Consider the following 18,305-nt stretch of genomic DNA (forward strand, 5'->3'; position numbering starts at 1 on the left):
CTAGAACTCAGTTGCTTAAAACAACAGTCATTTATTTCACAAACTGCAGTTTGTCTAAGTTCCGCTGATCTAGGCTAGGCTCAGCTGGGTGGCTCTGCTGATCTTGGCAGGGCTCACTTGTACATCTGGTGATTGGCTGTGGGTTGGCTGATCAAGGCAGGGCTTGGTCTTGGCTGCGTGGTTGAGTTCTGCACCGTATATCCCTCATCCACTTCCTGAGACCAGTGCCTACCATGAGCCACGAACCATCACAAGCCCAGCAGGGTGCACTCACCTACAGTATCAGCTCAGTGGGGAGGGAGGGACATTGTGAGTCAGATGCCCTGGCAAGTAACTGCAGAAGACACATCACAACTAAGCATTTCATGTATGGAGCTAAGACATGAATTAACCCAGGTGGGACTTGTTTGGGGGGAATAGATTTTTGGTAGAGAACTGCTTGATCCTAGATGACCTTAACCAGTTATGGTAATCACATCTGCCTTGTGAGCAACTGGTCCAGGAAAGGCCAGGTATGAGCCAGTTCTGACCAGTGAGGCCTGAAAGGAAGTTTGCTGGGAGTGAAAGAGGGGCTTGTGAATGTCCTCTTGCTTGTTGTTACTGTCCCCCCAAATCTGTATGTTGAAGCCCTAACCCCTGGTGTGATGGTATTAGGAGGTGAGACGCCTGGTTGCTTAGTTCAGTTGTTTAGAGCGCAGCCTTGAAACACCAGGACACCAGGGTCACAGGTTTGTATTCCCACACTGGCCAGCTGCCAAAAAAAAAAGGAGGCGGGACATTTGGGAGGTAATTAGGTTTAGATGAGCTCATGAAAGAGGGGAACCATGATGGAATTAGTGCCCTTGTAAGAAGAGGAAGACAACAGAGTTTCCTCTTTTTGCCGTGTGAGGAAACAGCGAGAAGGTGGCTGTCTGCAAGCCTGGAAGGGGGTCCTCACCAGAACCCATCCATGCTGCCACCCTGATCTCAGACTTCCAGCCTCCAGAGCTGTGAGATATAAATGTCTGTTTTTTTAAGTCCCCCAGTCTATAGTACTTTATTATAGTGGCCTGAGCAGACTGAGACACTCCTAGAAAGGGACAGAATTGGTCCCTTTCTTCGTCAGTGAATCGTCTCGATGAGATGCATGAATGCTGCTGTCATCTGAGACCCGTCAGAGATGCTGTCCTGAAATCTCAACCAGCCCCACGGAGGCATCGCCGTGGCTTACAGAGCTCAGCAGGACGGGCTGCACGTCCTCTCTGGCCTCCTGTGCCTCCCACCCCACCCCTGCTTCTCGTGTTCCAGCCACACTGGCCTCCTGGACTCTCCAACGTCCTCAGCACCTGCACCCTCCCCGCCCCCAGCCCAGCCCTGGCCCACAGTGCTCCTTCTAAGCGGATTGATCTTCCCCATCTATTCACATCGCCTTTCCCTCCTCCTACAGGTCTCTGCTCAAATGCCCCCACGACCGTGAGACTGCTCTGACCACTCTTTATAAAAACCCACCTTTTCCATCACATTTAACACCCCCATCTGCCTTGTATTTCTTCACAGCATAGTCCATGGCTGACCCTCTAGTACTCGTTTACTTGTCTGTTGCATGCTCTCCTCACAGGAATGAGATTTCTATGACAGCAATTTGCTGTGCTCATTGCTGTGTCCCCAGGAGGCACATTAGTATATATTTATCATATGAGTGAATGAATGAATGAATGAATGAATGAAGGGCACGGTGATGGCTGAGCAGAGAACAGGAAAGAGCCCGGGTCCTTGATAACCACCGAATTGCCAAAGGCATCCAGCCCGGAGGCTCCAACCCTGGGACTGCTGGTCACATGGGCTCCTTTCCTTGCTGGGAAGCCCTCGAGGGTCGGGAGACTTTGTGACTACTTCCCTCCCCTTCCTGGCTCCCTCCCTTGCCTACAGCCACACTCACCCCTTCTCTTCCTGGCACACCCCAGGCTCTCTGTGTCTGGCCTTGCTGCCTGGCCTTGCTGCCTGGCTGCCTGGACTGCAGGTCCTCCAGCTCTCCTTGCAGTGGTTGCCTTTGGACCACTCCGACAGCTCCAAGCGGCCCTGCTTCCCTGACCGGGAGGTCTAAGGGAGCTCCCCTCCCCACTGAGCCGCCCTGCATCTGCCCCCTGCTGTATTTCTTCACTGCACTTGCTGTTATCCGACATCATCTCACTTACTTGCTTCTCACTTACTTGCTTGCCTGGGTGCTGAGCGCCTCTTTTCTGCCCTGCTTTCTCCGGGATGTAAACAAGAGGAGCCAGAGAGCACATCTACCCTGTTTCTCACCATACGCCCGGGGCCTACAATGGCTCCTGGCACACAGTAATTGCTTAATAAATGTTGGTGAATGAGCACATGTCTTAGTCCATTTTCTGTTGCTTACAAAAGATTACCTGAAACTGGGTAATTTATAAAGAAACAAAGCTTATTTCTTACAGTTTTGGGGTCTGGGAAATCCAAGGTCCAGGAGGTGCATCTGGTGAGGGCCTTCTGTTGGGTGGGGATTCTAAAGAGTCCTGTGGTGACCAGAGTGTCACATGGTAAGAATGGAAAGAATGCTTTCATGTGCTCTCCTTAGAAAGCCACCAGTCCACATGGATGACAGCCCATTAAGCCATCAGCCCATTACTCCGTAAATGGATTAATGCATTCATGAGGGCACAGTCCTCATGATCCAATCACCTCTTAAAGGCCCCACCTTTCCACGTTGCCATTGTCTGACTACAATGAGGATGAAGCTTCAGTGAGTTCTAGAGGGACATTCAATCCACAGCTGTGGATCTCTATTTCTCAGAAGAGAAGGGAAACCCAGAGCAGTTAAGTGGCAGAGCCAAAGTCACACTGTTTATATCACTTTTGGCACCTGCGTCCAGGGCTCCCTTCATGGAGCTAACTGCCCCTTTAAAAAGACAAAAATGGGAAGAGAGGAGGAGAGACCCGACGAGGGAGCTCATAAGCTCCTGAAGTCAAAATAATGTTTGTGGAAATGTCTGGTTTGCTGGGTGTTGAGACATGAAGTGTAAAACTGCATCCACGATGTAAATTTCTTCTGTCATGATCCGTGCTGTGGATTATGAAATTTGGGATTCTGGGGTTGGAAGGTGCCTCCAGATTCATCTATGATAATTGCCCGCTTGATGCTTGAATCTCTTCCACAGCAGGTGGGCAGGAGCAGCACGTTAGGAACTGTTGCTTTTTTAATCTGCCATACGTGACAAGATCGGGCTGTTAAATTATATCCTAAATAAAAATAAATGCCTTCGAGTAGGAGCCTGGGGAGTCCTCTCGTAAGTTATATGCATGAACCTCAGGGTCTGGGTTCTGGGCATCTATTCTGAGTGTTCGGGGGCCTGTCTTTATTTCCAGTTTTAGAAATGTTCCAGATGGTGCAGGGAGCTGATCATGGGTCTCTACAGAGGTCAAGTGTCACTGTGGGGTTGGCTCTGTCACTGAGCCTGCCCACGTCCATCTGTCTTTAATTTGGGAGGAGTTGTTATAGCCCTGTCTTCACGGGGCCCTGGAGAAGGGGCTCGCGCTTGCTTGTCACTTTCTCCTGCAGGTAGGAGAATGAGCAATGTGGAGTCGGGAATAACCAGCCCCAGGCAGGGGGAAAGCTTTTTGCTGGCTTCTGAGCTGCCCACAGTGACTAAGAATGATGCATGAAAATAGCAGCTGTAAATGTCACCACCCACCTCCCAAACTTTCCAAGAAAAAAAATGAAACGTTGGCCCAGGGTAGTGCAGCCTGTGACGAGAATGAAGAGCAACAGTTGGCGTGTGGCTCAGGCTTTGCTTGAATCAGTGGTGCTCGTGACTCTTTGGTCATATTTCGTGGACAAATAGGTCCCTGGGTGGGTTTCTGTGGCTACAGCCCAATCCATTCTATTTGGCCAGGCCCATCCCTCCCACCACGTGGGGAGGGCACAAGTTATTGGTGATGCAGCAGGTAGACCATATAATATGCCACTTAAAATCAGTCGGCCTCGGATTCCTCGTTTATAAAGAGATGATTCCTGCCCAGGCTGCCTTCCACGGTAGACGGGAAATTTGGTGAAGCGTGAAGTGTTGTCCATCGGTTCCTTCAGTGAACCTGAGCAGTATCCCCTGATCTCTGGATCTCTGTCCTTCCCGAGGTCTCATGTGATGAATGGGAAGCCGGGGCCACCACCTCCCCAACTCAGGGGTTCTGAGCCCACTGTCCTTTGATCCATACCCTCCAGTGGGAACTCACTGGCAATTACTGGCCTTGGTATCCATCACTGTCTTTATGGAAAATGAAAGAAACTTCAACCAATAAAAGGTACCCAAAAGGTAGGGCATGTGGAAGTACACAGCATCCTGCCCAGCAAGGACCTTAATCATAAAGTACGTCATTGAAACTTGTAAGTAAATGACTCACAGAGCCCAGTAACCTCAGAGTCAGAAGAAGAGTCAAAAAGCGTTTGATCCACCCTCGTGCTCTGGGTAAGACAGGCAGAGATTGTGACCCCTGATCCAGAGACAAGGAAACCGAGTCCTGCTGGGATCTCCCAGCTCCACCTGATCTCCCTGCTGGAGAAAACCTGGAAGATTTGGGCTGATCCCCAAACACTGCGCTGCAAGACCTATCTTTGACTTTTAGTTAACAGGATCATTTTAAGGTTCTAATCATTACCAGTCCTACTATTAACTAGAACTATCCAACAGGAGGCAGATATGGTCTGGGCGGGAAACGATCAGAGAGGAGTGGAGGGGAAGGGGGCAGGGGCGGTGGTGGATACGCCCAGAATGTGGGTAAAGGCCTTCGCCAACGGCTCTTGGTGCAATGAGGATGCCGGTGCCCATGATCGCTAATGTTTATGTAGCTCTTCCATGTGCCAGGCCAGGGGCTGGTTAACCACTGCACTATGATCTCTGTGCCTGCTCTTGTCCCCCTTCTGCTGGCGAGAAAACTGAAGCTCAGAGACGTTAAATGAATTGTCCAAGACCACTCTGCTAGTAAGTGGCTGAGCTGTGTTGAACGTGTGTGCGTGTCCATGTGGGAAACAGAAACACAGAGAGAGCCTATGATTTCCAAAACCTTCCCCTCTGATACTGTGGCCTCCACTATGTAAATGATGGAAATGTAAATTTATTTATTTTGGATTTATTTATTTGGTCAATAAAGGACCCAGGATCTTTTAGACTGTTTTGACTCTCATATTATCACACTTTGCTTCCACTGGATTCATTTGTTAAAAAATCAAGCCATAGCAATGCAAAACCCTACGCCGTGGGGTGTCAGGTTTGGCAGCACCTGTGGCGATCACCTCGCCCCTCCGGTGCAGCGAGCAGCGTGGGAAGCTGGGGGCTGAGGGGAGGGGTGGGGCGTGGCTGTGCCAGAACCAGGCCGAAGCCCTGGCAGCTCCTCCGAGGCCTCCCTGGAGGCCCCTGTCCCGCTGATGACCAGGTGCCTGTTGTCATGCAAGAGGCCCTCCCGACGCCCCGCACCAGGCCCCCAGCCCTGCGCCTCTCCCAGTGGTGGCGTGCAGCAGCACCCATGTTGTGGCCCTCAGCGGCTCCACCATCGTCCTGATTGCCTGTGGTGGAAACAGGTGCCAGCCACACCCCAGCCTCTCTCTTTCCCCTCCTTTTCCTCCCCTACCCTCCCACCAACACCCCTCATCCCACCCAATCTGCTTCTCGAGTGCTTTCTTGGTCCATCCATTTCTCCCCAAGCCGGGAGAATCCCTAATCACGTACTTCAAGGCTCATGTCAAATGTCCCCACCTCCATGAGTCATACCCTGGCCGCCCCATCTCCCCACCAGGCACAGTCCTCAGCTCCTCCTCTGGGCTTCCGTGGTCCCTTCTTTCTGTCTCTGTCCCAACTGCAGGTCAGGGTCTGTCTTCTTCAGGGAATCCTTGGGTGTCTAGCACAGGGCTTGGCCCCCTAAGATGCTGAGCAAACCTGTTTTAAATGAACAATGAACAGGATCGATGTCTTCTGATGCTGTGTAAAAGCCCTTTCGTGCCCCTGAATTTTCCCACGTTATCGTTTCATTTGTCAAGATAATTAGGGGAGATATGATTGTTCCCATTTTGCAGATGGGGCGAGTGATCCCAACACACCTCCAGCTCATGTGTGCACCTCTCTGGTCTTGTTCTGGGTGACAGTCACACTGGAACTACCCTGGCTTGGTCCTAGCTCAGCCCTCCCTGCAGGGAGGCAGGGGTGGGAGTGTCCCTTTGGGGGGCCTTTGGAGGCTGGGGGGCTCTGAGGCCGCTGCTGCAGCTGCAGAGGAGGGATGGTGAGGGCAGAACAAAGGCACTTGCTGTGGGGACAACATGATGGGATGCACGAAAGAAATTAGGACGCTAGAATCCCCGGGACTTGGGGGATGCCTGGATGTGGGATGGGAGGGGTTAGTCCTTTGTGGGTCTCTCAACTAGGACGGCCGGTGGGTAGGTGACAGCACCAATCGTGGGCACAGGATGTTTTGGTAAGGAAAAGTTCAGTCCGGACACTTAGGTTTTGAGGGTCTGGGAGTGCTCGCATTAGGTATTTCCCGTTGATAATCGGTACAACGTTAAGGTGCTTCCAAAGTTAGATTCACAAGGTATTGTGCGTTGGTATTAGACTCACAGAACCATAGGATTGTAGAACTTTACACTCAATAGGTCGTAAAGTCTTAACGTAATTAAGAAAAAAATCTAAATATACTCCCCAAAACATGGCTGAATCGCCCAGAAATGAGGTTAAGCAGAAGAAGCCAGACACAGGAGTCTGCAGGCGTCGCTCCTTCGGTGTGAGGTTCCCGGGACCCGCAAACTCAGCTACGGAATGGAAATCAGAGCAGGCGCTGTCTCTGCGGGGCTGGCGGGTGGCCATTGACTGGAAAGAGGCGTGAGGGAACTTTCTGGGGTGATGGAAATCTCTAGATCTCAGTAGGGGTGTGGGTTACCCGGGTGTGCACACCTGTCACAACTTGCCGCACTGTAGTCTTGCGACCTGTGCCCTGTACGTTTACAACTGCATTACAGAGAGAGGCGAGCTCCGGGGGTCCCCTTCCCTCCGCATGAACACGTCCCGTGACAGGAACCCACTGCCTATCACAGGACACATTCTGGTGACAGAGGGGCTTCCCCTCCGATAGGGCCAAGGGCAGCTCCCCCAGTGCAGGTCCTCGGGACAGGAGGCCCAGGGCTGCCGGGTCGGCGAGGGACCAGCATCACGCACCAGCAGGTGACAGGGTCGGGGCTGGGGGTGAGGTGGGGACGGAGGACTGGCGCGGCGTCAACAGCCCGGAGCTACTGACAGGATGCTGGTGTCTCCCTGCCCTGACTCACCCTCGCTGCTTCACTCCTGCGGTGTCTTTAGAACACAAAGCATGGGAACAAAACGTTCCCTGCAAAGCAAACGGGGAAGGAAGGTGGCTGAAAACCCTGCTGGGGACGCCCCGGACCGCAGACCAGCGCAGAGTCCTCGGGTCTCTGAGCTGGAAGTTTCGAGGCTCCTGAGCTTTTCCCCCACCACACACCACGTACTATACACACACACCACACACCACACACCACGTACTATACACACACATCACACACCACGTACTATACACACACACCACACACCACACACCACGTACTATACACACACACCACACACCACATACACACCACAGACCACGTACTATACACACACACCACACACCACACACCACTCACTATACACACAAACTACACACCACATACACACCACATACAACCCCCCCACACCACATACTATACACACACACCACACACCACACGCCACGTACTATACACACACACCGCACACCACACATCACACACCACATACCACACACCACATACTATACACGCACACCACACACACACAACGCCCCCACACCACACACCATACACACATACCACACAAACCACACACCTCACACACCCCCCCCACACCGCATACACACTCCACATACCCCACACACCATGCACATATAGGAACCCCCTCTTTAGTGTATCTGGGGGAGGAAAGAAGGTGACTTAAGTCGTTGCTGTGTCTGGTGCGGGGTGAAGAGCCTTTGGCGTCCATGCTCAGGAGTCACTGCAGAGGCACCATCGAACTGCCATTCTGTCTCAGGGTGAAGGAGCAAAGGCGGGGAAGGAAACGCTCTGTCCAGGCTCATGGGGGAGCAGTGCAGAGCCAGGGCCCCACCCGAGACAACAGCCTGGCTCCGAGGTTCCTGGGCGTGCGGCGGCTGCCGTTGGGGAGCACAGCGTTACCTGTCTGGGTGGCTCCCACGGAGGGTTCCACAGCAGGGAGCCCTTCTGCAGCCGGTGGACTGGGGGATGGAGGTCCTGATGCTTGTCCTTCCATGGTCATCACAGCAAGCCAAATGTGTCATCCTGGCCCTTCAGCACGGATCTGCCCGCACTACAGAGGCCTCCGCGGAAAGGGCCCCCTGGGGGCCAGGGAGTGGCCACCTGCCCCGACACAGCACTGCGCTGGCACCTGCGGCTGGCCCCGCCCTGTCCACCAGTTGGTCCCTGGAGCTGCCTCCCATGCGCCCCTGCTCAGAGGAGCTCGTGGGAGCCTGAGGCACGTTCAGCTCCATCTCTTCGGGGATCACATCTTTCTCTGTAGAGGGTAGACTTGATTTGGGGAACAGCCAAAAGAATGCAGATGAGAAAAAAACGCAAGTTATACAACAGTGTAGACAGTAGGACGGCAGACACAGCCTAGGTGACCCCCATGGAGTTTCACCCTGTGTAATCCCCATCCATTGAGTGTGGTGGCCCCGTGACTGCTTCTCACCAACAGAGTACGGCAGGTGGCAGATGTCCTCCTGTGATTTGGCAAAGGTGATGGATGTCTTTCCCTTGGTCATGTCATATTACATAAGATTCCATCTTAGCTGACTGCAAGGAGAGACCCTCCCTTACTGGCTTTGAAGAAATAGGTGCCCATTTTGAGAGGGTCTGTAGGAGACACATGGTAAGAACTACAGGGGCCTCCAGCTGCTGAGAGCAGCCTCTACCTGACACTCAGCAAGGAAGCTGGGACCTCAGCCTACAGCCATAAGGACTGAATTCTGCCAACACTCTGAACGAGCCTGGACCAGGACCCTGAGCTCCAGATGAGACCGCAGCCCCGGCTGATCTCTCAATGACAGTCTGATGACTGCTGGGCAGAGGACCAGCCAAGCTGTGTATGCATTAAAACATTCTGGGAGGATAAACAAGAAACTAATAACGTGGTTACCTGTGGTGTGGGAGGGGCTGGGGGGTGGGGGAGGAGGAGACCTTGTACCTTTGTTTATTCTTCTGTTTTTGAAAAATGTAAATGTTGAAACCTACCCAAAAGGGGGAAAAATTTCTGGTGACTGTGGCAACTATGACTTAAGAAGAGTCATTGGCTGTTCTGAAGCACCAGGCACCACTGTAGGCACAGTACACAAAACAGTTCATTGAACACTCACCACAACTGTGCATTCTACAGACAGGGAAACTGAGGTCCACACAATTACGTAATGCACTTAGGCCTTCAGAGTAAGCCTGAGAGCTGGGATTCAGGTTGCCAGGCTCCAGGCCCGCGCCCTTGTCCTCTGCTCGCCCTTCTGGGTCTCAGAGGCGCCTTGCTGGGCAGGGGAGCCCCGGAGGAGCCGCGAGAGCCATGGTTGACGGAGCAAGACTGTGAGCAGCTCCGGATGCTGGAGCAGCGGGTGCAGCTCATGTGGAGGCCCTGCTGGAGCAGGGAAGACCCCAGACTCTATAGCCTGCAGTGCTCCTTCAACCATCAGGCCAGGTGAGGAGGCTCCTGTAGCCTCTGACCCCCCTGCCTTGACCTTTGTAATCTACATCTCCACGTCTCGGCCTCTCTGGGTTACCCCCTTCATTCCATTATGTCCCCGTCACTTGCTCCTAAATCCCCTGTGTTCGAAATTCCAAAGGAAGATCTCCTCTGATTTTAAAAACATTTGTTCTTTAAAAAGGACTTTACGTATTTCATTCATATGAAGAAAGAGAAATTTCTAACCTTGTTCTTTTACATGTATGAGTGAGTGTTCACCAGTAGATTCTTTGAATTTCTGCATTTCGTTATGTTATTTTTGGAGGTCCATAGGCAAGAATCGTTTCATAGGTGCCATTTCTGATCTCAGCCTGTTTTTCTTGGGTTAATAAAAACCACAGTTTATAACTCAGTCATATAAATATGACATTTCCCTCAGCTTCCAGGATGATGCAGTGATAAATTCAGCAAGCTTATGTCTTCCTTAATTTTTTTCTTTTATTTCTTTGTCTGAATTTCCCTGGGGACAGCCCTCCTGATAACTTCTTTAGGAGATAAAGAAATGTATTTATGTCTCTGCCAGTTGTATCTCCATGGCCGTCTGCATCTGCAGAACATCTGCACTGCGTTGCATGCCTACTAATCGTGGAGCATGACTCCTGTACGCCCCCACTACCGTGCGGTTTAACTTTGTTCCTCTTCTCTCTGTCTTCCTGTGCTTCCCCCTCCCAGGGGAGCATCTTGAATAGGGATGAAAGGGGCAGGAGAGCAGAGGCTGGAGAGTTGGAGACACTGAAGTTTGACTCCTGGGTTTGCCACTCACTCATTAGCTGTGTGTCCTCAGGTCGCTGCTAAACCTCTCTGGTGCTTGAGTTCTGCATCTTACAGTGTTACTGGGGCATAGAAAGTCTTTACATCAGGTGGTTGCGGTCGATCATGATTGCTGTGAATAATCCTTAATTGATGCTTGGTGGGTGTACACAGAGGCTAGACACGGGGTGAGTGTCCTTGCTGGCTCTCAGTGGGTTGCTGGGGTGCCCACTGGGCAACTGTGAGAGGTTGTACATGACAGTGACCGGGTGGTTACGGCCAGGGGCACACCCGTCCCAAGGTAAAATCCTAGTAGACTCTGATAGCCTTGAATTCTTTCTTTGTTGATATATTTGTGCATCTGCCGGTGACTGTCATCTACTGAAGGAAATCTCTGGTGTCTGAATTGTTTCAAGCTTCGGGTGACTGTCTGCAAAGGGGGAGGTCGAAGGGTTGTAAAGAAAGTATTACTGGTCCTTTGGCTACACATTTCAGATGCAGTGGAAATTTCTGGATTAGACAAGAAAAAATTTGCCTACGTGACGTAGAAGTGCACACGTACATCTTGCTATGTGCTCACTTGTGCTGAGCTGTGTGTGCCTGTCATGCGAAGGCACTGGGTCCCAGCTGCTGAATGTGCTAAACCAGACCCTTGGCTGGGTGATGGCTTCGTACATTTGCACATTTGTAGGATGCTAATTGGGTGGTTCACGTGATTCTCTTCTGGCGATGGCCCTGACACTCAGGGGTGGTCCCTCTGGTGCCTGTGAGTGTGTTCTGAGACCCGCTTCCCTGGCCATGGCTGGCCGGTCTGCAGAATGAGTGTTCACCCCACTGAGTCCCCTTCTCTCCGGGTGCATGAGGACATGGAGCTGATGGTCACCACTGCCCCATTCCTCCCCAAGTCCTGGGCAGATACTTGAAGGCGGGGACATGTTACTGATCAGGTGATATGTGGCTCAGGATGCGGGGGACAGGTGGGGGTGGCTGGGCAGGAGAAGGGAGAGGAATGAGCAATGGTGGGGTGTTTGGAGGAAGGTTGGAGACCTGGCAAGCTGGGGAGCAGGGGAAGTAGGGACCACGAGGCTGGAGAGGAGCTGGAAGCCAGACTCAGGGCCCCTCTCGGGGGCTTGGCATAGGGGGTGTCTAATATCCCCCCACGAGGCCAGCAGCATCTCCTTCAGCCTTGGACCGAGGCCCCTTGCAACTGAGTGCCACACGTGGGCCACAATAATGTTGGGACTCCAGAGGGATCTGACATCCACCTGGCTCTCGGCGCGTCCAGAGAGCCGGAGTCGGCGAGTTTTCGTTCCACCTTCCTCCATGCTCAGCTCCGTCGTCCTCTGCCCTCAGCAGCCTCTCTGCTGGGGAACCGGCAGAGCAGAGGCCCCTGGGGTGTTTTTATGTTTCTGGAAGCTGAGAGAACTAATGTGTGTTATGTACTTTAGTGTGTGATCTTCATAAAACCCATAACTGTGTTATTTAAAAACCATAACTGTGCTTCTAAACATGGCAAAGTCACTGGTCTTAATGCACGGACTCCCACATCTGAGGTGTGATGAGGCAAACGGGGAGCCGGGGAGGACGGGGACAGGAGGGGCCGTGTGGACAGACAGGTGCACAGCGAGGCACCCGGGCGGGACAGGGGGAATTGGGGTGGGGGACGGCGCTGGGGGATGCTTTGGGCCAGTTTCAGGTTGTGAAAATATTTCTGATTTTACTCTTAGAACTCTTTGAACAAAGCCTCACTGGACAGAGCAGTGCAGTGGGACAGACAGACTCCAGAGTTCCCTGCGATTTGCCCTGGACCCCCATGTCCCCCCTCAGCAATGCCCCCTGGGGCTCTTCTAATACTGTCTACCTGGGGGTTCCCCAGGATGGAGTCTGAGTCACAAGCTGGTGTATCAAGTGATTTGGACCTGGACAATCATGGAATCCTAGGCTTGGATGCAGAGATGGTCGTGTCACTTGCCTGCTTGAAAATCTGCTCCTCGGTGAGGCGTGCTGTGCTGCTGGGCCCTGGGACCCGCCGCCTGGCTGGCCTCGCCACTCCCTGCGACCTCCGAGGCTCTGCACTCTTCTCCCTCTGAGCACCCTGTGTGCTGGGCCTCAGGATGAAGGGCGACCCCTCCAGCTCCAGGCTGGCCCAGGCGGTCCCTTTCTGTCCAGTCCCTGCCCCTTCCACCTGCCCAACTCTTGGTCTCAATTTCACTTCTGGGCCTTTCCTGTCCTTTCACTCAGAACATCTCTCCCCGGCTCCTCCTATTTCAGATCTTGATGTAAATGCTCCTCTCTGAAGAGACCCCTTCTGATCCTTGGATGATATGGGTACCCACAGGATTAGGGATATGTTCCTAGAAAACTAGGGACCTCTTATTAGTGACAATTCTCAAGGGGATACTTTAAAATGTGTATTTCCATGTGCTCTTTCTTTTTTACCCCTTCTATTCAGCTGAGTTATCCTTTGCCCCAGGTGCAATTAGCATTACTTCGGCAGGAACGTAGAGAAATAATCAGTGCTCAGCTTTTGTATTTAAAGTAGGATTTGTTTAAGCCTAGGCACAATGGACATTTGGGGCCAGGTCATTCGTTGTTGTGGAGCCATCTTATGCAGTGTAGGTTGTTAGCGGCATCCCCAGCTGTGAGGAGCTGCCCGAAATCGCCATTACAAGATGGCGCTGATTTCCGGTGGAGGGCAGGGCTGCTCGGTAACACGCCTGGGCCGATTAGGCAGCCACCAATAAGGTAGGAGCACGTCCTAGGCGAGGAGCAGTCTCTATATAAAGGGCGCGGGTTCCCTCGCTCGGGGTCTCCATTTTTGGCAAGCTTATGCTCTCCCTCTCAAGATGCATTAAAGCTGATCTGCAGAAGGATCCTTTGTGTGCCGCGTCGTTCTTGCTGGCGAGACGGTAGCGCGGGACACCCAGCCTCTACCCACTAGATAGGTAGAGGGGCCACTCCCCCCACCTCCAAGTCCAGACTATGAAAAGTGTCCCCAGACACCGCCAAATGTCCCCTGGTGGCAGAATTGTTCATGTTGAGAACCCCTGATCTGGAGTAAGAAAATAGCCTTGAACGCCAACTTTTTGTTTCTATTTTTTTTGGCAAGAAAAAGATCTTCTAAATTAGAAGGGGTCCCCTTTCTATGCCAAGAACAGAGCCTGACTGGCTCATACAGCTTTACAGGGAGCCACTGGAGGAGAGGTTAGAAGCTGCGGCTGCAGGAGAGGAGAGAGGCAGAAAATGTTCTGCTGCAGGAGGACGAGGTCGGGGGATGAGACCAGGGTGGTGAGGATAGCACACGGCGCCTGGGAAGGGACTGGGCACCCCACTTCCTAACCCTCGGCCAGCACTGGGACAAGATGACAAATTACATAAGAGAGGCTGCAGGTGAATCTGGAAACATCCAGCTGGGGAGACATCCACCATAGTGGGTGAGCTGGAGAGAAGCTTCTGGAGGACGCAGATCCAGACAGAGGGGCTGAGGCCATGCTCTGCTCTGAGTCTGAATCCCAGGGAATCCAGGAGCTCCCATGGGCCTCAGAGACTGTGCAGAGGCCTCAGGGCAAATGGGATGTTGACCAAGGCAATGTGGGGCAAAGGCCCCAGAGGAGGGTGCCAGCCCACCCCCAAAGAAGCTGGTGCAGGCAGCCACCCCTCAGCAGGCACTGGGCTCTTGGGGTCAAAGTCAGGTGAACACCTAGAGGGTGTTGACTGAAATTAAGGCTGTTGAGGCAAAAATAATTTTGCACAGTTTATTGGGAGCCAAATGTGAGGATCGATCTGGGAAACACCATCCTACACAGAGTTGGAGAAGTGCTCCGAGTACAAATAACAAAGGCTTTAGACAGAAGTTACCTTCCTTGCAAGATGGGGACAGGGAGACAGAACAACAGGAGAATAACTGACTAGTTAACATCAGTCACTTCAGGCTCTCTCTTCCGTGCTAAGATTACAGCAGGGAATCATGCGCACTGAAGGCTTAAACCGGCCTGTTGGAAATTGGCTATCTCTTTCTCCTGACTCTTGAAAAGTCAAACCACAACTTACTTTAGATTTGGTGACATGGAACTTAGCAGGGGTGACTCCATTTTTGTTCTTAGTTCTGGTCTGTTGGGGCCTAGTGCAGGAACTTAGTCCAAAACAATGGCCTCCGATAATTTTTATGTAACGAGGGGACTAGTGAGGACACCAGGGATGACACACAGCCCATCGCCACCCCCACCCCAGGGCATGAGCTTCCTTTGAAAAGGACAAGGGGAAGGGCATGAACTGCTTGCAGGAGGAGGAATCAGCCTTGATGCAAACTTGAACTTTGAATTGACCGAGCAGTTATACAAAAGAGGTTGCGTTCACTAAGAGAGACAGTTCTCAACCGGAGGAGCCTGTGTTGGCTTAATTAGCAATATAAAATGTTTTCTGCTATTGGTGGAAATGGGAGTTTGTGAGAAAGATGCAACTCATTATAGAAAATAAAGGCACAACCAGCTTGTGCACATTCCAGTTGCAGAGTCTGCACACTCCCGTCATGCTACTCCTTATAATAAAACCTTCCAGCAGCACCAGGTGTCCGCCAGGTGCCAGCACAGCTCTAGACTGCCCATATTAACTTATTTCAACCTCACAACAACCCTACGGGGGTGGAGCACCAGTATTACTCCCAGTTTGTAGAAGAGTAAACCAAGGCCCTGTGAGATTGTCATTTGCAAACAGTGGAGCTGGCATTCCAACACAGGCACAGCCCGGTTCCAGAGTCTGGGGTGTTTATTATATAATTGCTTGTTTAACTTCACCACCGGACATTAAGATTGATGGAGATGGCTGTGCCTGGGTCTGCCAGTGTGGAACAGCCTGGGAATGTGAATTTTAACAATCATTGCCCCTACCCTGCCCCACCCTGACACACACACATGCCAAGGTGGCTTTGATGCAGGTGTGCCTGGACCTCACCTGAGAAACTGCCCTGAGCTCTGAGTCCCTGGAAGGCAGGTGCTGAAGGCAGGTGCCTTGTCCAGTGCCTGGTGCCCAGGGTGTCCATCAAATCACTGAGAGGCCGAGAGGAGCCGAGTCTTCCTGTCTACAGCCATATTATTCTCTTTACCTACAATACGCGACCCTCCCTTCACACCTGGCGCATTCTTATTCTTTGTATAAATCCCAGCAAGAATCTTGTCAGTAGGTGCTGCCAAAGATACCACCAAAACATTTGCATCTGGAGGGTGGCGGGGCGAGGTAGGCAGCAAAGGTGCCACACTTGCAGGTGGCACTGGTGTGTCCGGCCGCCTTCACAGGACAAGCGGGCAACTTCTCACCCCTGCCCCAGTGACAGCAGTAATGCTGCTGGGACTGTCCCGGAAAACCGAGTCCTCCTTCCCTTCCCAGCTCTGCCCGTCTCCCTTGCAGGTGGCCTTGCAGTGTGGCTCAGGGCACGGGTGCTGGAGCCTGCATCTGGGTGCACACCCAGCAGTGTCTCTTGTCAGCTTTCTGAGCCTGGCGACATGGCCTCTGTGCCTCAGTCTCCTCCCTGAAAAGAGGCTGGTGGAAGTAACTTCCTTGGAGACGGTGCTGGGGAGTGAAGGACACACTGCGAGGGGCTCCTGGCGGGGCAGGGCACCAGCGCAGCACCCCCCCCTTCAGACCCCATTGTACCTCCAGCCCCTGCCAGTGATCCTCGGGGGCACCCCAAGTGGTTCATGTATGTTTGTCCTGTTCCGCCACAAGTTTGTGTAAGACCTTTCTCCAGCCATCTTTCATCCCCCTGGTTTCTAGCCTAGTGCAGGGGACGCCAGAGCCTCACGTCCGATACAGATTGGTAAAAAGAATTGACATATTTATATGTATAAAATGCCTTGCAGGCCACAGAGCACCTCATTTCCAGCCATTTGTTTATTTGACAGCATCTCCAAGTCCCGAATCATGCAGTCCCTGTGCCAGGAGCTGCAGACACAGGGAGAGCAGCCTTGTCCCAGCCTCCAGGAGCCCACAGCGTGGCGTGGCTAACTGGGCCACACACGGGTAAGGACAGGTGGGAGGTATGTGAGCTCGGAGAAGGCGGCCCGAGGAGATGGGCGTGTGTGGTGGTCCCTGAGGAGTGACCCACAGTTGACCAAACAGACAAAGCAGAGTGTCAGAGGCAGCAAGGCGAGGGCCACGTCCTGTCTTCAGAGATCGCTGAATTTAATCACTGGATGTGGGGAGTGCGTTAGTCCGTTTCTGTTGCTCATAACAGAATACTTGAAACTGGGTAATTGATAAAGAAAAGAAATTTATTCCTTACAGTTTTGGAGGCTGGGAAGTCCAAAGTGCGGGGAACATACCTGTTGATGGCCTTTTTCTTGGTGGTAACTCTCTACAGCAAGGCATCACCTGGGGAGATGGGCTGAGCAAGAGAGCTGACCTCACTCTCCATATGAAGCCATCAGAGCCACGCCCACGCCCACCATTAAACCATCAACTCTTTACTCCACGAATGGACCAATGCATTCAGGAGGGCACAGTCCTCACAATCTAATCACCTCCTAAAGGCCCCACCTTTCAAATACCGTCATAGGATTTCCCATCCTCTTAACACTGTTACAATGGGGGTCAGGTTTCCAATACCTGACCTTTTGGGGGACACATTTAACCTATAGTAGGGAGCATAGTGCATAGTCGGGGGAGGTGACAGAGAGGTTGGGGCAGGCCTTGGGGGAGTGGAACCCCACAGCAGTCATGCCCTCACGACGCACCAGGCCCTGTGCTAAAGGCTGGGATCCTAGGCTGGTCCCCACTCTGGTGTGGATTCTGTTCTTGAAGTGGGAACAGTGGCAGACAGGTGAGCCTGGGTGGCACCAAGTGCTCTGAACAAGGGCAGAGTGATGCCCAAGCACACTGGGGGTGGGTGGGTGGGAGGCAGAGGGTGCTGGGAGAGCTCCCTGAGGAGGCTGGAAGAATGAGGCTGAGCCCAGTAATCTTGAGGTGCTCCTGCTAGAAATGGGATGGGTTGGGGTCACTTCCCAGGGCTTTGCCACAGACAACCAGGTGGAGGGCGGACCATGGGGGGGTAGTCTGGGGAGAGGGGAATGGGGATTGTGATTTGAATCTAAGGTGCCCACTGGAGAGTCCAGAGGAGGTAACAAGGGGGAGCTAATGGCCACACACGGAGCTTGGGGAGAGATGGGGCCGGAAGGTGTTAGGGACAAGGTGAGCAGGTTGGAAAGCAGGGCCAGCGAGCAGCGGGACCAGGGAGGAAAGAAGGTCCAGGTGCTGAGTGCTGCTGAGGACAGAATGGGGACAGTGGATGTGGTGACCTGGAGGGTGCTGGGGCCCTGCCCATCGCATAGGACAGTGGCAGCAGAAGTCAGAAGGGATGAGTTCTAGAAGGGACAGGAGGTGAGTGGGTGGGAAGATTGAATGTTGGGCTCCCTCTTATGGGGTCCGTTGAAGTGTTTAAGCAGGGGAGTGTAATGACCCAAATGGGATTGTCAGAGCAGACACCTGGTAAGAAGCAGAGGGATGGGATCTGGTGAGAAGTGACAGACACGCAGGCCACGCTTTGGGAGGGTGCTGGGCATGAAGGACCCCCCTTGGCATTTGCAGGGACACTCAGCTTCATTTACCTACTGTCTCAGCTGCATTCTGCCTGGGACCCCATCTTCTCCCTGAAACTCTCCCTTCCGTTGCCTTCCATGATGCTGATTTTTGGATTTTCCACAGCATATTCTTGGGCAGGAAGTTTTGGGGGACAGCATGTAGGGATGAGAGGATGGA

Source organism: Cynocephalus volans, chromosome 12, assembly GCF_027409185.1.
Source record: "Cynocephalus volans isolate mCynVol1 chromosome 12, mCynVol1.pri, whole genome shotgun sequence".
In the NCBI taxonomy this organism is placed as follows: Eukaryota; Metazoa; Chordata; class Mammalia; order Dermoptera; family Cynocephalidae; genus Cynocephalus; species Cynocephalus volans.